Here is a 23,048-nt window from a genome sequence, read left to right as displayed (position 1 = left end):
GCACCGTCAGGGAGGGCATCTCTGGAGAGGTGACATTTGAGCTGGGACCTGAATGATTAGATTTCCACCCGGAAGGAACAGCAGGTACAAAGACCCTAAGGCCGTGTTGGAAGGTCATAGAAAATCATCTATGTCTGGAAGGTGATGGGAGAGGAGAAAGGGGTTGGCAGGAGGCTGGAGAGGTGGACAGCTTGGGTTTTTATTCTAATTCCTGCTTTAGTTCCAGCCAGCCAGCCAGAGTGTCCTGGGTCAAATCACTTCCTGCCTGAGGCTCAGCATCACAGGAAGTGGCAGGACTAAGGTGTGAAAAATGAGCCATAAACGTGATTGCTGATGACCCAGCAGCTGCCACATTAGAAACACCCAAAGCTCAGCCACACTCACTCACCTGCGCCCCATCTCTCCTTCCAGCATCAGAGCCAGCAGGCGTGGGGACCTGGCATCTACATGCCATTCCTTTTATGTTCTCTGATCCAACTCCAATAAAGCTCAGAATGGAATAGGACAGTCGTAGTTTCCCAGGGCCACAGTAACAAATCACCATAAACTTGTTGGCTTAAACCAACAGAAAGTATTCTCTGACAGTTCTGGAGGCCAGAAGTCCAAAATCAGTTTCTCGGGGCTGAAACCAAAGTGGGTCAGCAGGCCCCAGGGAGAAATCTGTTCGTTGTCTTTCCCAGATCTGGTGGCTGCCGGCTTGGGGCCCCTTCTTCCATCCTCAAGGCCAGCAGTGTAGCATCTTCAAATATTCTGTGCCCCATTTTCACATTACCTTTTCCCTCTGTGTCAAATCTCCCTTTGCCTTCCTCTTATAGGGTTAAAGGACCATCTGAATGATCTGGGATAACTTTCCTATCTCAACCAACTTAATCACATCTGCAAAGTCCCTTCTGCCATATGTGGTAACCCTCACAGGTTCCGGGGAGTAGGACCTGCATGTTTTGGGGGGCATTATTCAGCCTACCATAATGATCAGAGATTGTCTTTAAGGAAAGACATTGTGAAAGAACTGGGTTCCTGGGGCAAGAATCTTATACAGCATCTAAGCTCAGTCTTTATTGAGCACCTCCTGTATGCCAGACTCTGGGCTGGTGACTGGGACTGTGCGGTATAAGGACACCTCCCCCTGCCTTTATGGAGTTGCCCGGTCAAGAGCAGAGATGGTCAACCTCGACACTGCCAACATTCTGGGCCAGGCACTTCTTGCTGTAGGACGGTCCTGTAAGGGCCGTCCCGGGCATTGTAGGATGTTTAGCAGCATCTCTTGCTTCTACTCACCAGATGCCAGAAGCACCCACCAATAATGTCTCCAGGCACTGCCAGATGTCCCCCTGAAGGCAAACTTGTCCTCGTTGAAAACCAGTGGTGTGGGGTATAGGGTGTAGGTATGCCCATGGCTGCTACGACAGTGTTTCATGCTTGGGCACTTGTCCTGGGCAGGGGAAGAAGTGACAGCTGAGCTGAGACCTGAAGAATGGGGGTGGGGGGAAGTGGGAGTTAGCTAAAGCAGGGAAAAAGAATGGGGTGTCACATGCATAGGCCTAGAGTTAAGATGAGTTTAGGGAGCTGAGAGTGGTTTACTGGGGAGCAATCTGGGCAGAGACTGGAGCCCACACCCTGAAGAGAATGGGAATCTACCTTATCTGTGCTGTCAAATATGGTAGCCACCAGACACATGTGGCTGCTGACACTTGATCTGTGGCTGGTGTAACCAAGGGCCTCCAATGGGTCTTTTAGCATTAATATGCTAACTGCTGTTTGCTTTAGCCTCCGGCATTAAATAGCCACAGGCGGCTACCCTATTGCACAGTGCAGTTCTAGAGTTGGAATTCGTACAGGGCAGTGACATGATCAGAATCCTAGCTGGAACTAAAGAAGGATACAAGGCTGTGACACGGCATCTTCATCTCCTTGGGAGACCCAGCCCCCACCCCACACACATTCCTGGTGTCTGTTACCTACCTGGGCCAGGTTGGGCTGCCAGAGGCCAAAGCCAGGGTGTTGTGGGTCACCCGGAAGCCTAGAAGCTTCAACCTCTGTTTCCTGAAAACCTTTCTATGATTCTGTTCACCGAGACCCACGGCTGCCTGCCAGCCCAGCTCCTCCAACCCAGGGGCCGTTCCACGCAGGTCACTCCCAGGCAAGCCTGGTGTTTACCCTTTGTTTACAGTGACCTTGAACAAGTCAGGGCACCTTCCGGATCCCCATTTTCTCATTTGTAAAATGGGGACGATGTTAGTCCCATCGTAGGGTTGTGTAAAGAGGACTAAATCAGGTGACAAACGTATGTCACAAGACCAGCGGGAGCCCTGACACCCCTTGTGGGCTTCATACCTGTTATCTGACCCCAGTGGGGCTTCTGTGTCCTTGGGGCAGAGGCACGTCCTCAGCTGGAGCAGGACGTCGCCCTGGGGTTGTCCTTGGAGCGGGAGACTGTCCCTCCTGTGGAAAGTTTGTTTATGCTTTGAAGGCACTGGCTTCACAAATTCATTTAGACCCAAAGGTCATGGATTTCAGTGGATTCCCACCCAAAGCAGGATGGTCTCTTGCCTCAGTCAGGTCCCTTGGACCTGGTTTGGGTCTCAATTGTTAGGGTTGGTTTGGTCAGCGTTTTGTGGTTGGTCCTCATTCAGCCCAGGGGGCATCCAATGAGAAGAACGCCATGGGGAGTCACAGGTTAGTGGGGACCAGGTCCCTAGGCAAGACCCACATGAAATCAAAACTACCTTTGCAAATCCCTCACCAGCATCTCAAGTAGAATAACATTTTGTCTTTCAAGTAGTCTTGCATGTCAATTTATCTTCCCACATTGGTTACAAAAGCTGTTCCTCAAAATGAGCTGCTGATGAAATTGTTGGCTGTGTTTTAGGGGAAGTGATTTTGAATGAAAACAGTAATAGCAAACACTTTCCTAGCACTTATATGCAGGCACTATTCTAGGTGTTTTGCTTATTATAATTTATTTAATCTGTATTACAAACCTATGAGGTAGATACTATGATTTTTATTGGTTTCAGGATGAAAGAAATTGAAGGAAAGAGTTGAGTGACTTGCCGAACATCACACAGCTGTTAAGTGGCAGGGTGGGGAGTTAGGCTCTAGAGCAAGCATGTCAAACTCAAAGCGAACACGGGCCAAATAAACAAGATTTAAGTTTATGTGGGTCACAAAAAACAAAGCTTCAATTTTCATAGAAACATAGGTGTATTTCGATAGAGATATGCTGAATACAAAGGGCTGAAATAAATGAGTAATCTTTAACATAAAATAATAGAACATTTTAATAAAAATTAATATTTTTTTCTTGAACATTGACTTACCAGACACTGAATAACTGCACAAATTAATGAGCGTAATGCAAATAAACCTATTTTTCTTGTTCTCCGAAAGCGAAATACTTCCTGTTGCATACACTAAACAAGTCAGTCCAAGACGAATGTGGCAATCGGCTGCTAAAATATTCGCTGCTGGTATTAGTGGAGAGAAATGGTGCGCCTGCGCGTAAGGCATGTAAGAGAAATTAATGCAACACAATTATAGTCATCAGTCATTAGCGAACGTTGTAGTTAGTTATTAGTAATAATGTATAACAGGATATTGTAACAATTAAGTTATGAATTTTTATTAAAACATTTCTTGCATACCGTTATATTGGCTGGGCCACAAAAATATTTGTTGTGGGCCGCATGTGGCCCGCGGGCCGCAAGTTTGACATGCTTGCTCTAGAGTCCGACCTTATATTACACTGTGCTTAGGAGCGACACGGGGGTGAGCGCTGCAGTGGGAGCAGCATTTCCAGGGCTTCAGTCTTATGCCTCGCCCCCTCCCCTTTTAGAAGAGGCTTTCTAAGCCTTGGCTCTGTTTATATTCGGGGCTGGGTAGTCCTCTGTGTGGGGCTGTCCTGTGCACTGCAGGGCTTCACAGGATCCCTGGTCTCTACCACTAAGTGCCAGCAGCAGCGCTCCCCCTTTTCCAGAGTTGTGAGGGGAGGTGTATTCCTAGGGGCAAAGTGGACCCTGGTTGAGAATCCTGACTTAGGTTATTATCTCTTTCTCTAGGGCAGTGATGGGCAACCTTTTGAGCTTGGTGTGTCAAACTTCTCCAAAAAACTGAGCATAACTCGGGTAGTGTGTCACTTTGAGGAAAAAACATTATTTCGCAAATGTTTCATCCTCAGGAGCAGCAAATGTTTCATCCTCGGCATGCGGCCGCCTCAGCGGCTGCGTGTCATCAGAAATGGCTACGCGTGTCAGTGCTGACACGCGTGTCATAGGTTCGCCATCACTGCTCTAGGGTGTGGATTTGGATAAGTAAAATTTGCGTTTAAAGGAACTCCTTGCATTCCTGACACCTCTGTGTTTGACACTGACCCAGGGAAGCCGCTGGGGTGGGGGGCAAGGAAGGAGAGGGGACAGGTTATGGTACAGATGTTACATTAGTGGCTGCCCATCATTCTCAGAAATCAACATAGGCACACAGGCACACGCAGACACACACAGGAATATACACAGGCACACACACACACAAGCACACACACAGACATCATGCTCCAACACACTGAAGAGAAGATTTTGGTTGTTATTTGTTGTTATTCCAGGAAGTGTGTTTGCCTCAATAAGTGAGGACCCCTTGCCCTCTGGGTTCCCTCTGTTCCCGTTGACTTTGGGGAACAAGTCATCCTGCCCCTCTCTCACTCTAAAAATACATTTTAAAAATATAGAAATGTGACACATAAGCAGGTCTCACCAAGAGCTGATTATTTAATTTTAAGGAAGGCCTATGGTTACCAAGGAAAAGAACCCATAAAATCAGGGAACTAGACAAATTTCAGTTCTCTTTGATTAAGGCACGGAATTACACATTTTGAAATTAACTCCTTATATTTACAGCTGCTTAGCTTCCTCTTATTTATATTTCTTGTTAACATGAAATTGAACGCTGTCCCAGCAATCAAATCACTGAAGAGGGATTTCTGGTGAATTGTGACCTACACAATTAAAAGGAAGTTGGTGGTCAGAGGGGACATTGGTCAAGTTCTTTGATGTTTGATATTGGACAGCTTGACTGCATGCACCCGGAGGATTTAACTCATTCATTCATTCATTCCAGTGTTGACGCTACTGACGTTCTGGACTGAACATCCTTGGTTGCGAGGGCCGTCCTGTGCACTGTAAGATGTTTAGCAGCATCCCTGGCCTCCACCCACTAAATGTTAGGGGCAGCCTCCCAGTTGTGACAACCAAAAGTGTTTCCAGACATTGCTGGGGACGCCCCAAATCAGCTGCCTTTTGAGAACCACTGGTTCGTTCTTTTTCCCACCCATTTACTCTTTGAATCAACAAAAATGTTCAAGGACCTTTGTGTGTCAAACACAGTTCCAGGGGACACAGAGGCCCCTGCCCTCCTGGAGCTGACATTTTAATTAGGGGTAAGACAGTGAACATGTAAGTAAAGATCCAAACAAAGTAACATCAAAGAGTGGTAAGTGCCACGAAGAGGAATGCGAGAAAAAGGGGTCCTGGGCCAGGGGGCTTCTCTAGGTCATGGAGGGCTCAGAGGAGGCCCGAGGAGGTGCATTTGGACTGAGACCTAACTGCGAAGGAGGAGCCAGGCATGGAAAAGATCCACAGGAAGAGAGTTCTGGCAGAGGAAACAGCAAGTGCAAAAGCCCGGAGGTGAGGAATATTCCAGGGACCGTGGGAATCAGGCCAGGGGGAGAGTGGGAGGAAGAGGCACAGTTTGAGGTTTGTTAGGGGAAAGGATGTGGAGGGCTTTGAGGATTCCCCTGGAGGGTTTGGAATTTTGCCTGCTTTTGACGGACAATCTTTGTAGATGAGCAGGGGGTGGTCAGATCTGATTGACACTTGAGAAAGCTGCCATGTGGCCTGTCGGGCAAGAAAGGAAGCAGTGAGGTCTGTTAGGCGGCCCATGAAGGGTGAAAGATGCCGGTGGGTGGGACTGGTTGTGTTCCAGGGATGCACAAGGGAACTCGGTTCATGCTGACCTTTGTCCAGATTCTTCCAGGTGCCGGTCTGGGGCTTCTGAGGTTGGAGAGAGGTGGTGGAAGGCAGGGTCCCAGATGCAGGTCTCAGGTCTGCATTCCTAGAAAGTCTCACCTTCATCAGCATTCCCAGGGAACTCAAACAAAGGAAGGGCCGGAACTTCTCTATGGGAACATGCTGACTCAGCAGGTGTTGGTGTGAAAGGCTCCTGCTGTGAGATTCTGCTGTGCTCCCAGGGGCTTGGAACATTTTTCCAGGCTGTCTATTTCTGGGTAAATCCTAGTCTGGAATGCTCACACTGGTGCGTGTGTTTCACTTTCGTTGGGGTGGGGGTAGGTTTAGCCATATATTCTGGCAAGTGATGATGCCAATGACATTTCCTTAGTAAAGACCAACTCAATGAATACGGGTTGGAATCCAAGGGGAAAAGCCTAGGGCTGGCCCTTTGCCCGCCCCAAGGAAATGCTCACAGGGGCTCACCCTGGAGTGTTCCATGGCCAATGAATCACTCCTCACTCATCACAGGAGCAAGGAGGCTTCCAGAATGACTCAGAAATAGCCACAAATACGTTAATAGAGTCTCACATTTTTCCTGCATCTCAATACAGATAGATGTATCTGTCCCCTGAATTTTGAAATACTTTAGAATAGAAACTGCAAAAAAACAGTCAGCTGACTGCCTCTAAGCCTCAGAGATACTCTTAGTCCAGGGAAGTATTTTAAATGAATGTGAATTTAAATCTAAAAATTGGAATGGGTCACATTTGAAATCTGACTCAGCACAGAGACAAAAGGCAGACTGGTGGTTTTCAGGGGTTGCAGAGGGAAGAATGGGGGAAAGTGCAGCTATGTGTGGGGTTTTACTCGGGACTGATGGAAATGTTTTAGAACAACATTGTGAAGTACTAAATGCCACTGAATTGTTCACTTAAAATGGTTAATTTATGTGATGTGAATTTCACCTCAATAAATTTTTTGTTGTATTATTTTTATTTTCTAAACTTTCTTTTTTAAGTAGTTTTGGGTTCACAGCAAAATTAAGGTGAAAGAACAGAGATTTCCCATATACCTTCCTGCCTCTTCCCACACATAGCCTCCCCCATTATCAACATCTGCACCAGATGAAACATTTGCTACAATTGATGAATCTACATTGACACATCATAATCACCCAAAGCCCATAGTTTACATTAGGGTTCACCCTTGGTGGTGTACATTCTATGAGTTTGGACAAATATAATGATATGCACCTACCATTACAGTATCACATAAACTATTTCCATTGTACCCCCCCTCCCCCGAATCCTCTGTACTCCACTTGTTCACTACCCCCTCCAACCCCCGGCAACCACTGATCCACTGTCTCCTTCGTTTTGCCTTTTCCAGCATGCCATATATTTGGAATCATATAGTATACTAGAGGCTCGGTGCACGAAATTCATGCATGGGGGGCCCTCAGCCCAGCCTGCACTCTCTCCAATCCAGAACCCCTTGGGGGATGTCCGACTGCCAGTTTATGCCTGATCCCGGGGATTGGACCTAAACCGGCAGTCGGACATCCCTCTCATAATCCTGGACCATTGGCTCCTAATCACTCACCTGCCTGCCTGTCTGGTTGCCCCTAACTCCCCCCCCCCCTCGTGCCGGCCTGATCGCCCCTCACTGCCTCTGCATTCCAGCCTGATTGCCCCTAACTGCCCCCCACTGCCAGCCAGGTCGCCCCCAACTGCCCCCTCCGTGCCGGCCTGGTTGCCCCCAACTGCCCCCTCCCTGCTGGCCTGGTCGCTCCTAACTGACCCCCTTGCCAGCCTGGTCACCCCTTACTGCCCCCCCTGCTGGCCTGGTCACCCCAAACTGCCCCCTTCACCAGCCTAGTCACCCCTCACTGTCCCCCCTGCTAGCCTAATCGCCCCCAACAGCCTCCCCTGCTGGCCTGGTTGCCCCCAACTGCACCCCCCTTCCCCCACCAGCCTGGTCACCCCTAACTGCCCCTCCGCCAGCCTGGTCACCTCTTACTGTCCCTCCTACTGGCCTGGTTGCCCCCAACTGCCCCCCTCTGCCAGCCTGGTCGCCCCTAACTGCCCCCCCCCCCCCGCCAGCCTGGTTGCTCCTCACGGCCCCCCCACTGGCCTGGTTGCCCCACACAGCCTGCTGTTCAGTCATTTGGTCGTCCCTCACTAAGCCCCTGCCATCCTGGTCACCCCATGCAGCCTGTTTGTTCAATCATTTGGTCGTCCCTCACTAACCCCCCTGCCGGCCTGGTCGCCCCATGCAGCCTGCTTGTTCAGTCGTTTGATTGTCCCTCACTAACCCCCTGCCAGCCTGGTTGTAGGCAGCCATCTTGTGAGGGTGTGAGGGTTAATTTGCATATTACCTCTTTATTATATAGGATAGCCTTTGCATATTACCTCTTTATTATATAGGATAGGCTTCTTCCACTTAGTAGTATGCAATTCAATAATTTTTAAAAATCTGGACTTCTTTTGAGAAGCCATTAGAGTTGAGAGGGTGGGCTGAGTTGAGTTGTGGGGCCTGCCCCTTCTGGGTGAGCCCCAGCCCTCACCCACCCAGTTGACTCATTTACCAGCTCAGGTTGGCCCTGTAAGCACCTGCGTTTGCAGCCTCCCTACCCCCACTCCACCTCTTGAGGACAGTGAGGAGCAAATATTACTCCATCGATAGCATCTCTACACTTTCAAGGGGTACGAGGGGCTTGGAGTTCGAATTCCTCTCTAATGCCATGGTTTTCTCCCCAGACCTCCAGAAGCTGTGGCCAGGGAAGGGAGGGGCCTGTCTGTGAGGGCCCGACCTCAGGGGTCAGGCTGTGCCTGGCCATTCGAGGCTACTTACCCTGAGCCCCCATGTTCCTGCTCATCCCCCAGTCTTTGTATACCCTTTGCTCTCTGCTGCCTAAATTTGTCCTTTAGATCTTAAAATGTCTTTAAAACTTTGTTTTTAATTAACATATAATCCACACACCATAAAAGTCACCCCTTTGAAGTCTACAACTCAGTGGTTTTTTAGTACATTCAAAAGGTTATACAACCATCGTCACTGTCCAATTGCAGAACATTTTAATCACCCGCTCCCGAAGAAATCCCATATCCTTTAGATCTTAATCCTCATCACTGCTAAGAAGCACCCCCTATCCTGAGCCATGTGCCCCTTCTCCCAGCCCCAGCAGCCCCGTGTCTGACTCCAGGCCCAATGACTGACTGTTGTGTCCACATCTTGGGTTTTCTTAAAAATGTCAGTAACGACCAAGAACCGTGTAGGTGCCCTGCCTTACTCCCATACTGAAGGGTTGGCACCTGGAACAGTATGGACAGCTGGTGGGACGCTGCACCACCATTCTGATTGGACAGTGGCCATGCTGTGTGAGTTGTTGGAAATTCTGATGGTGACTCTTCTTACCCCATTAGTGACACTTTTCACACTGAGTTGAAATTGCCCGTTTGCTTCTCTGCCCCTTCCTCCTCCAGAGACTGGTGATGTCCGCGAGGGCAGGACTGGGTCCATTTTGTTCACAGCACTTGGACCTAGCACAGTGCCTGGTTAAATATTAGGGTTTTTTTAATGTGGTGCTGCTGCTTTACGCTCCATTTATTAAAATTGCATACTTCTAAAACGATTTTGAAAATCAACTGAAGACATCTATGTGTTGATTACAAATTCAGTCCTATATCCTTAGACAATGTCAACTACAGTTTCAATTGCAGTGTTAGTCATTGTTTTGACTACCAGATTCATCTGCAAACAATAAGTTCGCGTGCACGGCAATTATACAATGTTCTGCTTTCAGTGTTTTGGGAGTGTTGGTGGCTAATGGATCCACAGATGAAAGAACTGTAAAATACAGCAACAAAATATGTGAAGTTGGAAAATAATATTTTGAATCAATGTCCTTGTAAAGACTTAAAAAAAAAACACCCTCTTTTTTTGGAAATAGTTTCAGACTTACCAGAAAATAGCAAGAATAGTACAAAGAACTGACAAGTGTTAACACTTTGGTGTATGTGAGTGTATGTTTTCTGAAGCATTTAAAAGTAAGTTGCACATACCATGCTTCCTGACCCCTAAATACTTCACTGTGTGTTACAAGAACAAGGCACTCTCTTATATAAGCAAAGTATGATGGAAACTGAGAAATATACCTAATCTAGAATTCATAGTCCAGTGTCTTTTCCCCCAGTTCAAGATCCAATCCAGGCTTGCCCATTGCAAATCGTCATTCTGGAACAGTTATCAGCCTTTCTTCTTTATCTTTCATGACATGAACAGCTCTGAAGAGTGGTGGCCAGCTATTTTGAGGCATGTATCTGAAGTTGGGTCTGTCTGATGTTTCTCATGGTTGGATCCAACTCATGATTTTGGGAAGAAACACTAGAAATGATGTTCTGTTCTAAAAGAACATGTGTTTTCCAGATCTGTCACTCTGTCACTCTAAAGGTAGCCCAGGAATGGCACTTTTTTTTTTTTTTTTTTTTTTTTTGCCCTCCACTACTTCTTATCTGCATCTCAGCCCCCAGGTTTTGGTCTATTTTATTTATTTGAGAGAGAGAGAGAGAGAGAGAGAGAGAGAGAGAGAGAGAGAGAGAGAGAGAGGAAGGGAGAGGGAGAGAAACACTGATGTGAGAGTGAAACATTGTTCACCTGCCTCTTGCACACCCCCTACTGGGGATCGAGCCTGAAACCTGGGCATATGCACTGACCAGGAATCAAACAGCAACCTTTTGATGTATGGGATGTCACTTAACCAACTGAGCTGGATTTTGGTCTTTGGTTCTCTTTACCACCCAAAGAATCCACGACTCCTTAAAGAGGAGTCAGTTCCAAGTTTTGGGGCAGAAACCAGTCGGCTGGATTTGGAACATCGTTTTGTTATCAGAAAGCACATTTATTTCTTAAAATGTCACAGACTGTTATGAAGAATGAAGACAGCAGTTTAATGGGACCCCACAGGCCAGGCTGTGGTAGTGATCAGTATTTGCTGAATGAATTAATAGGAGTTCACTCAGTTCTCCCATTAAATAATTTATAAGTTGGGCTCTTTGTTCCTAAGGTGCTATCGTTTTAAAGTGCCCTGGTTCAGTTATAGTTTTGGGAGGTAGAAAATAAATACCTTATTAATATTTGCAACCATTAGTGGATGTATCCTGATTCCCAAAATATTAAAATGGTAAAAAAAAAAAAAAAAAAAAAGAAATGCAATTTAAGGCAGGATTCTCTCCACTTTGCAAATGAGGAAACGGAAGCTCCCAAGAGCCAAGTAATAGATCCAAGCCCACACGAGAGCTAATATTCGATGCCTTTAAATCCTGCCCACTTTCTAGCAGAATCTAGCAGCTCTTCAGAAACAAAAGCACATAAATGGGTGAATTCTACTTTTTACTTACAGTGCAAACAAACAGCACCCTACTCACAACAAGGGTGAAAACAAGCAGGAATCCAGGTTCCTTACCTCCTTCAGCCTCTCCAGGTTGTCACCTGCTCTGCACACCCTCCTGCCGGCTGACTTCCTCCCTGGCCTTCTGGAAAGTCAGTCCTTGGCTGCTCTGCTCTCTTTCTCTCCCTCAGTTAGTAGCTCCAAGTCTCCTGTTTAAAAGAGGTGAGTGTAACCGCAGCTGGCCTCATGCTCTCCTCCCACCGCAGCTGTCTTTAAGTAAGCCTGGGATTCTTCATTTTACCACCCTGATTCTTAGAGGAACCCAATCTCCTTGTCCTTCCTGCCGTTGGGAATCACCTGACAAAACAGAACGTGGGTTTTACACAGTTCAAAGTCTTCAGCATTAGAGCCTGGAGTAGTTAGCTACTGCTGCATAACAAATTACCCCCAAACTTAAAAAGGTAATAAGTATTTCTTACCTCACACTGAGCCTAAAGGTCAGGGTCTGGGAGCAGCTGGGCTGGATGGTTCTAGTGTGTTCTTCCATCAGGGAGCTCCTAATGCCTGGGTGTCCTCAGCTGCTACTCTTTAACATTGGGGGGTGCATCATGGGGGCATTCTAATTCTATCATTCTGTCTTCATTAGTGAGCCGAAGAAATCTAGAAAGAGAAACCCTCCTTCTTCAAATATATAGTCATTACAAGACATACTTTATAGAAAAATAGCATAATAGATACTTGATTCTTATCCTTTCTTTTTGTTCAAGTAATGAGATCATTCCCCAACATCCCCTACAGCTGACCACTGAGGGTTTAGTTTAAGAATCACATGACTGGCTGGCCAGCCTGGCTCAGTGGTTGAGTGTCAACCTATGAACCAGGAGGTCATGGTTTGATTCCTGGTCAGGGCACATGCCGGGGTCGCTGGCTCGACCCCCAGTGTGGGGTATGCAGAAAGCAGCCAATCAATGATTCTCTCTCACCATTGATGTTTCTTCTCTCTCCCTCTCTTCCTCTCTGAAATCAAGATATTTAAAAAAGAATCACATGACTCATGGATAAGACAGTCTTATTGCTGCTTAAATTGTCGAACCTCTGGCCAGTGGGAACGCCTTCCTGTGGGCTTCTGAGTCTTTCTGACCCGACTCTGGTGTCTCTGGCAGCTTCCTTGCTACCTGTGGTGTGTCAAAGGCCCAGCCTCCTTGTATGCATTTCTCCACCTGCCCCTGGAATCGCCTTTTCTCCAAGGAACCCTGGCTCCTTTGGAGAATGGAGTTTAGAAGCCCCAGCAGGGGTTCATCTCCTGTGTCAGCCCTCAGGCTGTAGGGCTAGGAAGTGCATCAAGCAGGGCCACTAAAGCAGCTGTGAGCCATACTTTTCTGCGACCCAGAAAAGATGACCCTTCCTCAGGGAGTCGGTTCCTCCAGAACGTGCAGCTGGCCGGTAGCGCATGCGCCTGATGCCAGCAGCACATCACCTGTGTAAGCACCTCTGCGCCAACCCTCGGCAGTTCACTGCACTCTCCCAGCACCCGGTCCTCTGCAGAGCAGCTCTCCGTCCCCCTCTTAGCTCACTTCCTTTCTTTGGGTGCCTTTGTCCCAAGGCAGGTGTTATAGGTTGACAGGTTCTGGTGCTGATTCTGCTATCAGAGCAGCCACTAGTCTGTACTTCCTGCGGACTAGAAAAGATGTCCCTTCCCCAGGGTCATCTTCCCCCAAAAGGTATGTTCAAGTCCTAGCCTCAGTATCTTGAAATGGGACCTTACTTGGAACAGGGTCTTGGCAGATGTAATTAGTTAAGATGAGGTCATACTGCAGTAGGGTGGGCCCCTAATCCAATATGGCTGGCATCCTTATGAAAAGACAGCCGTGTGAAGACAGGCGGGTGGAGAAGGCCATTTGACAATGGGGCAGAGATCGGAATGATGCGGCTACAAGCCGTGAACTGCAAGGGTGCCAGCTGTCATCGGAAGGCAGGAGGGAGGCCTGGGACAGAGGGTCCCTCACAGCCCGTAGAAGGAACCAACCCTACTGACACGTCATTTTGGACTGCTGGCCTCCAGACTGTGAGAGAAAGTTCTGTTGTTTTAAGTCACCTAGTTTGTGGTGCTTTGTTACTGCTGCCTGGAAACTCACACAGCCTGCGACAGCTTCCCTCTCTCCCCTGAGGTTGGTCTCTGGACCAGCCGCACTGGCTTCTCCTGGGAACTCATTTAAATGCAGACGCTCAGCCCCCTCCCCACCCACCAAGCTCCTGAATCAGAAGCTTCATTTCAACTAGACTCCAGCATGTCAAATTCGGCGAGTTTGACATGCTTGAACCAGGTGATTCCCATGTGGAGCACTGCCTTACACAAAAGGAGGGTGGTGGGATGGTCACTCCCATTAATTAGCTGGCACTAACAGGACCCTTGCTGCCCACCAGGCAGTGTCCTAAGCCCTTTTGCATGCACTCCCATTCTCATGTAATCTTCCCAGCAAGCACATGCCAGCGGTACTGTCACCAGTGTATATGGCCACGCAGGCGTGCACTGCATGACTCCAGGGAACATGACAGTGATCGAAAGGCACCCCCTGGGGTTGTGCACTGTAGTACCTCTGGCCCTTACCCCATTTGCGGATGAGGAAACTGGAACACACACATGATACAGATCCTCCCTTCCCCCAACTGGTGGGCGGAGTATGTCGTAACCTGCACCTGCGGCCTGGACATTCCTGAGCACCTAACCAGGCACCTTATATGGACTATACATTGAACCACCAATCAGCACCTGCCAAATACCCTAAGCCAGGGGTCCTCAAACTTGTTAAACAGGGGGCCAGTTCACTGTCCCTCAGACCGTTGGAGGGCTGGACTATAGTTTAAAAAAAACTAGGAACAAATTCCTATGCCCACTGCACATATCTTATTTTGAAGTAAAAAAACAAAAACGGCAAAACCACCCGCATGTGGCCCGCGGGCCGTAGTTTGAGGATGCCTGCCCTAAGCTCTTGATTCCTAAGTACCTAAGTGCCTAATCATGTGCCTTATATGAAACCACCAATCAGCACGTGCCGAGTACCCTAAGCCCCATCCCTTCCCATTCCTCCCCTCAAAAGGCGTGTTCACCTCTGCACGTGTTGCTGTTCTCCCCTTGCAAGACAGCCGGGCAGGATCCTTCTCCTCTAATAAAGCCTGTAGTCCTGGTTTTCGGCCCTCTGTCTCATCTTTAACACAGAGGTTAAGTCACTTGCCCAAGTCACACAGGTCCTCAGTGACACCCACACCCCACAACCTCACCCCTGCTCTGCTGCCTTCTTTCTAAAGGGGTTATTGAAGGCAGTGTCTCTTATTACCCCCTTTATTTTCTCTCTTAAAATGTGGTAAAATACACACAATGTAAAACTGACCATTTTAACCTTTTTAAAGTGAACAACTCCAGTGGCACTTAATACATCCACAATGTTGTGCAACCATTACCATCAGTCAGTTCCAGAACATGTTCATCTTCCCAAAAGGGAAACCCCATGGCCATTAGATAATCAGTTCCTACTCTCCCCTCACCCCTCCCCGCAGCCCTGGCAACCACTAATCACTTCCTGTCTTTATGGATTTGTCTATTCTGGATATTTCATATGAATGGAATACTATAGGATGTGACCTTTTGTGTCTGGCTTTGTTCACTTAGCAGAATGTTTTCAAGCTTCCTTCATGTTGTAGCATGTACTCATTGCTTTTTCCATAGTTTTAAAATCATGGTTAAATATGCATAACATCAAATGTACCATTTTAACCATTTTCAAGTATACTGTTCAGTGTCATTAAATACGTTCGTTCACACTGTAGTATAACCATCACCACCATCCATCTCCAGAACTTTTTTGATCACCCCAAACTGAAACCCTGTACAGTCAAACCTTAGTTCTCAAACGTCTCCCATCTGGACCAAATTCAGTTCTTGGCCAAGTTGTTCAGGAAGGAGAGAGGGGGCGGGCGCTGGGAATGTCTCAGTTGTGTAACAAAACTTCAGTCACTGACCTGACAAAGCATTTCTCTGGCCACAAACAAAGGGGAGAGAATTCAGTCAGTTTACCACTAAACCTTGAATTAACATCTCAGAAAATTGTGCTGTGAATATTTTTATTTTTTCTTTTGTTGCTGGCAAAATGGGCAATTAGCACAATTTTAAAACATAAAGAGGCCATCAAGAGTGCTAATGTTGCCTCGAGGTGTAGATCAGTGGTTGAGGGTCAACCCATGAACCAGGAGGTCAAGGTTCGATTCTGGTCAGGGCATATGCCCAGGTTGCAGGCTGGATCCCCAGAAGAGGGCATGCAGGAAGCAGCTAATCAGTGATTCTCTCTCATCATTGATGTTTCTTTCCCTCTCCCTTCCTCTCTCTAAAATTCAACACTAATGTTGCTAAGGTGTTGAAAGAAACAATGACCATGGGCAGGTGAAGAGGTAGAAGAACTGTTGTTGATTTGGATAAACAAAAAGCAGTTAGCCAGTGATGGCATTTCAGAGGCAATGGCATGTGAAAAGGCAAAGATGCTGTATACTGACTTCCTGAAAGGGACCCCTGGACCAAGTGCTGAAAGTGATTGCTTTAAGGCTAGTAGGGGTGGGTCCATAAATTTAAGAAAAGGAGTGTTTGTTTATAGATTAAATAGTAGCCCGTTTGCACGAAGATTCGTGCAATAGACCTTCATTCACCTGGCTGCCTGCACCAGTTTTCTGCCGGCACCGGGGACCCAGGCCTTGGCGGTGGCCACTGACCTCTACCTTCTTTCAGGGTCCGGGCTTGGCCCTGGCCCCGGGCGGTGGCCTTGGGCTCAGCTGCACCCAGCATCCCTGCGACCTGATTGCAGAAGCAGACCCCCAGGTCGGCTCGCTCCTGCCATCGGAGCAGGCACGCACCCGGCTGGCGCCCGAGGCATGTGGCCCGTGGGCCGTGAGTTTGACATGCTTGGTCTAGAACGAATTAATTCAATTTACATGGCTTCTAATGGAAAAAATGATTCAGTTTTTGAACAAATCACTTCTTGCACAGCCTTCTGGAATGAATTAAGGTCTAGAACCAAAGTTCCACTGTATTACCTTAACTTCCTATTCCCTCCTCCCTCCCAGCCCCTTGTAGCCTCTATTCCACGTCCTGCCTCTATAAATTTGCCTATTCTAGGTACCTAAGTGGAGTCATACAATATCTGAGTTTTGGGTTGGGCTTCTTTTACTTACCCTAATGTTTTCAAGGTTCATCCACATTGTAGCAGGTATCAGTGCTTCATTCCTTTTTATGATTGAACTAGAGGCCCAGTGCATGTATATGGGTGCAGTCCCTAGGCCTGGCTGGTGATCCAAGTGTGAGCTTCTGGCGTGGAAGGGCAGGTCCCAGCTGACCTCTGGGCACTGGGCAGCACCTGGGCCCCCCTCCACCTGAGTCATTGGGCCCCTGCCCAGCTCCCTCAGCGCCTGGGAGCCAGGCGGCGCCCCCCCCCCCCACCACTGGTCTCCATCTGCAGGGCAATGGGGCCTTGCTCGCACCTGCCTTGGCCTGGCGCCACCTGCTCCACTATCCTGCTGCGGTCCCGCTCTCATTGGGGCCCATGGGGAGGCAGTGCCTACATTGCCACCCGCTGCCAGTGCCGTGTCGCTGACACTCGCCATGTTCCGCGCCACCCCCTAGTGGTCAGCGCACGTCATAGCGAGCGGTCGAACTCCCGGTCAAAGGGACAATTTGCATATTAGGCTTTTAGTATCTATACATATAAAGAGGTAATATGCTAATTTGTCCATTACAGTGTCCCAGTCACGACCAGTCTGTGGGCGGAGACAGGGGCGGGGACTTCCACCCCTAGCACTAATGTCACGCTGCCTGCCTGCGTGCGTCCCCACCCAGTGCTGAGGTGAAGCTGCCTGCCTGCATCCCCGGCTAGGGACATGACACTGCCTGCGTGCGTCCCCGTTCAGCGCTGACGTGACGCTGTAGGGGGAGGGATGGGCTTGATGGGGGACCTCAGGCTGCACCCCTCACCCGGCGGGCTTGACAGGGGACCTCAGGCCGCTTCACCCCAGCTCTAGGCCGGGACACCTCAGGCCGTGCACCCTGCCCCCGGGACCAAGCCAGGATACCTCAGGCGGCACCCCTGCCCCGACATCAGGCCAGGAGACCTCAGACCGTGTCCCCCACCCCGGTACCGGGCCGGGAGACCTCAGGCCATGTCCCCCACCCAGCAGGGCTTTACAGGGGACCTGAGACTGCGCCCCCGCACCCGGCCGGGGGACCTGAGGCTGCACCCCCCACCCGGAGGGGCTTGATGGGAGTGGGGCCGGCTGGGTCTGGGTTTCCTGCATTTTTAAAGTGCGTGCAGGTGGTGGGCAGGGACTTGACTCTAGGTCCCGCGGCGTGCCCCAGACTCTGACAGGAGGGAGATTTTATATACATTTTACTAATTTTCTTTCATCTCTGACACTTCTATTATAGAGAAAGGGCAAATAGCAATATTAAAATATTTCCTCTAATTAATTCCTTTTTCATATGCATGAATTTCGTGCACCAGGCCACTAGTATAGGATAATATTCCATGGTATGGATGTGCTACATTTTGTTCATCCACTCACCTGTGGATGGACATTTGAGCTGTTTCCACCTTTTGGTGACTGTAAATAGTACTACTCTGATCATGTACTCAAAACCTCTGGGTCTTTAGCTAAGGAATCTGATCCCTGAGTCCAGCAGCAGCAGGAAGGTGTGGCCTGGGTGGGGATCAGCGGGTTCTCCGGGTAGAGGGGAGAGGGTTCCACACAGGGCCCAGCCTGGGCCATGTGGCCAGGGGCCCATGGACTTGTCCCTCGGGTTCACTTTCATTTTGTAGCCTGAGCATATACAGCCTCTAAGGTTGGGAAGTCTCTTTAAAAAAAATAAAGAACAGAAACAAGAGGGAATACGGTGGTGACCAGAGGGAAGTCTGTTCTTTTACTCATTTCCACACTCAAACCTCTGTTGTGCTGACCTTTGAATCAAAGCTGTGAGGACTTAGCAATCAGCATCGACTCAGACATCCCAACAGTCTGAAAACTTGGCGCTCTCCGGCTCAGATGTCCGGGAGGAGGAGGATGTGCTGTTGTTTGAAGCAGGAAGCCAGGGTCTGAAGAATGATGGTGCTAGCATTGCTGTGGAGCATTCTAGAGAAAAAAAGTCACATTCCACCCAGGTGTTTCATCCTTGGAGCATGGGGTTTCTGAAGGCTTGCAGGGGTCTCTGCCTTTTCAGGCATGGGATCCTTCCGTCCCTTTCTGCTTTCCTGGAACTGGTTTATCTTGAAAAGGGAACCGAGAAAGGCTCATCAATTGTAATGAGCATAGGAATCACCTAGGGCAGTGATGGCGAACCTCTGACACGCATGTCAGTGCCATTCCCTTTATTATGAACATCTTGCATGCTGAGGATGAAACATTTATGTTATTTAAACTATAAATATCGTGAAATAATGTTTTTTCCTCAAAGGAACACACTACGCGAGTTATGCTCAGTTTTTTGGCAAAGTTTGAAACACCAAGCTCAAAAGGTTGCCCATCACTGACCTAGGGTCTTGTTAAAATGAAGATTTGGGCTCAGGAGGTCTGGGGTGGGGCTGCCGGTCCTGCATTCCTAACAAGCTCCAGGGCACGAAGGAGCTGGCAGATGGAGAATGGCTGAAGGAGGCAGATGTCATCCTAGCTGTCTTCCTCTCACACTGGAGGTCCCCTTCTGCCCACATCTTCATGATGGCATACTGCTGCTAGCAGAAGAGCCACCTGACTCCAAGTGGGTGTCAGGGCTGAAGAAATAAATAGTAGCACCCTCCTCACTTTTAACAATGGGAAAAAGCATGTCTGACATCACTGGTCAAGGCTTTTTCGTATTTTCTTCTATTCTCAAAAATCTTGACTGTTAATGAGTCAAACAGAGAGATTACTATTAGCCACAACCACCCTCTGGTCTGGCATCCTGGGTATTTTTATCTCCTGGAAGCCTCAGACATCTGAGGTAAATGGTCTCCCATTTGATAGGTGAGTAAACTGAGGCTCTGAGTTTAGTAGCTTGTCCAGGGTGGTACACAGCAAGGATGGGGCTCAAATGTGGATTTAGCCTCCCTGGACTTCACTGTACCCACTGTCCAGGTGGGGACTGGGGTGGGGGTGGGGGGCAAGGAGGCATTTGTACTCCATATAGCAGTGGCCCTTTTTTTGCAGAGGGACCAGTAAGTGCAGAAGAAAGGACCTCCTTTCTGGAATTTTCCTCATGCATTCAACCGTAACGGCTAATTACTCAATTGGAGAATTTTAGGTCTGGATTTTTTTTAATTTTTATTTTATTTTTTTAACCACACATAACCCCCAGAATATCAACCCGTGGGCTTGGTTTATTCTGAAAGGTGTTTGGCCTCAATGCAAAGTTGAGGCTGCCTTGATGATTTATTTTTCTACTTTTTAATTCAAATTTACATAAAAGTACAGAGAACAATGACGTGGTGTTCCGGTTGCCCGGGTTCAGTCGTGATCAGCACATGGCCATCCAGTTTCATCTTCACCCACCCACTCCCGCCCGAATTCCTCTGAAGCAGATGCTAAGTGTCATCGCAGATGCTCTTTTTGTGGTGGCAAAGTAAACCCCAGACCTTTGCCGCAGGGAAAAGCAGAAAGCTTTCCAGAGTGTCTGAAAGATGATGAAGAATTTAAAATAGGATGTTGGGCGAGGAATGCAAGCCAGAGACAGTCTTAAAAATCAAGAGTCCAGTTTTCAAATTGAGTCCAGTTTTCTTATCCGTTTAACAAATTAAATAAAAGGCAAATTTTAAAGATACCGTTAGATCACTGCTAATCTAACCAGCCGGCCTCCCTCCCGCCCCCCTGCCCGTGCGCCGCCCCCAACCCTCCCCCCCCGCCCCCAAATCAATCGTGACTTAGAAGTTTGTGGGAAAGGGGTATGTGTCTATTCTAGACAGAATACCCCTCCCTGACCCATATCCATTTTTTTAGAGTGGTTTTAGGTTTATAGAAAAATTGAGCAAAAATACAGTTCTCACAAGCCCCTCCCCACCCCAAATTTCCCTTTATTATGAACATCTTGCATTAGTGTCATAATTTGGTACAATTGATGAACCCATATATTATTACTAACTAACGTCCATAGTTTACATCAGGGTTCACGCTCTGCGTGTACAAATGTATAATGACATGTGTCCACCATTACAGTATCATACAGACTAGTTTCATTGCCCCCCAAATCCTGTGTGTCCCCCCTAGTCAACCTCCCTCCCCCAACCCCTGGCAAGCACTGACCTTTTTACTATCTCTGTAGTTTAGTCTTTTCCAGAATGTCATATAGCTGGAATCAAACAGTGTGTAGTCTTTCCAGAGTGGCTTCCTTAGCTTAGTCATATGCACTTAGGGTTCCTCCGTGACTTCTCATGGCTTGATGGCCCATTTCTCTTTAGTGCTGAGCAATATTCCTTTGTGTAGATGTGCCACAGTTTATCCATTCACCTACTAAAGGACATCTTAGCTGCTTCCTATTTTGGACAATTATGAATAAAGGTGCTAATAAATATCTGTGTGCAGACGTACGTTTTCACCTCTGGGTAAATCCTGAGGAGTGCACTTGCTGGATTGTATCACACGTAGAATTTTTAGTGTGACTTGCACATGTTTTTCCTTAGTCAGTGGCTTCATATAGTCAAGTACACGAATCTTAAGCATACGGTTTGATGAATTTGTACACGTGTGTACACACAGTCAAGATGTGGACCATCTCAGCACCCAGAAGGCTCCTTGCGCACCTTCCCCGTCACCGCCCCTCAGCCGTCCAGAAACGGCTACTCTCCCAGCATAATCGCTGGTCCTGCTGGTCAGGCAGCGCCCACGCTGCCACTATTGAAAGCAGATTTTTTTAGGGGAAAAGTGGCCGTTGGGAGCAGTTTGTTTCCTTTTTGGTTTGTTTTGAGTGGAGCCTGATTTCGTCACCAAATGGTTCCTGCTGGTCTGGACCAGGGGTTGGCACACTTTCTGGGTAAATATTTTAGCTTTGCCGGCCAGCGAATGAGTGAGCATGACTGCGTTCCAATAAAACTTTAGTTACAGAGATGGGAAGTGAGCCTGATGTGGCGCTGGGCCTGCGTTTGCGAACCAGGGCAGAGCGGAGCTTTCAAAGCTTTGTGAAGCCAGCCCAGGCCCCACGCTCAGCCGGCACCCGCGTGTCGGGACGGGCGCCGTGCACATTTGCAGGCCCCTCGGGAGACTTTCGTGCACTTTCCAGGTTGAGAAATCTCAGTGTTTCCTTCTAAGGAGGAAGAGAATAGGAGTTCTGGGACCAAGAACTCCACAAGTAGGTTTAAATGTAAACAAAAGCCCATTGAGCCTCCTCCCACCTTAACACTTTGATGAAAGCCTCATTTCCCCTTTCACCACCTGTCATTCTTCCCGCCTCCTCTGCTGAGAGAACAGGCTTCAAGGGCCAGGTGGATCCAGTGGAAAACTCTCCGTGTTCAAGTTGAGGAATGAAGGCGGTTCTTCAGCAAAAGCAACGGGGCAGGGGAATATGGAATCTGGAGTCTTGGGGGAATCCTGAGATGAAAAGTGCCCCGGGGAATGAGAGGGGGAAAGTTGTGGTCAGAGGGGGAATTTTGCAGTGTGGCTCCTCGAGGTGGAACAGTTTCGAGTGACTCCGGGGGCTGAGGTAACAACAGCTGCTTGCAGTTACGAAGCACGGCGTGTGTTTCTAGAACTTCATACTCGCCAGCTTCACTTGATCTGTTCAGGATCCTGGGAAGTGGCTGCTGCTGGCACTCCCATTGTACAGAAGCAGAGACTGAGGCTGAGGGGTTACGTAGCTTAGGGAGCACCATGGAGCGACTCTGAGGTAGGAGCCAGGACTGGAGCCCTGGCAGTTGGGCACCTCTCAAGGGACGACCAGGTGGGTGCCTGGGAGGGTGGAATTGGAAGCCAGTGGCATTGAGGTGGAGGTGCTGTCGGTGTGTGTGCTTGCCCTGCAGCTGCGGAGGTGGCAGGAGAGAATGCTGGCAGGATGGAGGACCCCATGGCAGGGAAGAATGGACAGGCTTAAGCCATAGCCTTCAAAACTCTCAAAACTAGAAAACTGGTCTGCGGCCACATTAGTGCTAGCTGGGGGCAAAGGCTGGGCAAATTCCAGAGAGAGACTGCATCAGGCTTTGGAGGGTTGAGCAGAGAGCAACCTGCATAAGACAGGATTAAAGCAATATTTGAAAGTGCAACAGGCATCATTTTCTACTTGCTTTGGGCGTTGTGTGAATAATAATAATTTGATTGAATGACAATAATAATACCTCCCAACTAAGCAGAACTTTCCAACAATTGGAATTTTTTGTGTTTTATTTCAGGAAACCACAGCCTAAAAAGAAAGAAAAAGAAGTGGTGGGCAGGGGATTTATTCAATTACACCAACTTCCAGATTTTACTGCACACTTGGGTCTCTCTTACATCTTTTAAGTCTATATTTGTCCTACAAAGAGGACAGATGTCCCAGTGGGCCTTAAAGGACTTGATTACAAGTTTCAACACAACCAATATTTGCTGCGAATTTTAAAAGTCATGTACTGTTGGGGCTATAAAAGTATCCAAAACATGGTTTCTGCCTTCGAAGAACTTTCCAATATGGTGAG

General features: G+C 48.2%; 1 protein-coding gene across 1 annotated transcript in view; it reads left to right on the top strand.

The window, feature by feature from the left end:
* The window catches only part of TVP23A (trans-golgi network vesicle protein 23 homolog A), a 29,854-nt gene that overhangs the window by 713 nt on the left and 6,093 nt on the right, over nt 1–23,048 (top strand). The gene's annotated exons all lie outside the window — the stretch shown is intronic.

Source organism: Eptesicus fuscus, chromosome 4, assembly GCF_027574615.1.
Source record: "Eptesicus fuscus isolate TK198812 chromosome 4, DD_ASM_mEF_20220401, whole genome shotgun sequence".
Taxonomy (NCBI): domain Eukaryota; kingdom Metazoa; phylum Chordata; class Mammalia; order Chiroptera; family Vespertilionidae; genus Eptesicus; species Eptesicus fuscus.
This window is presented reverse-complemented; position numbering and strand designations above follow the sequence as displayed.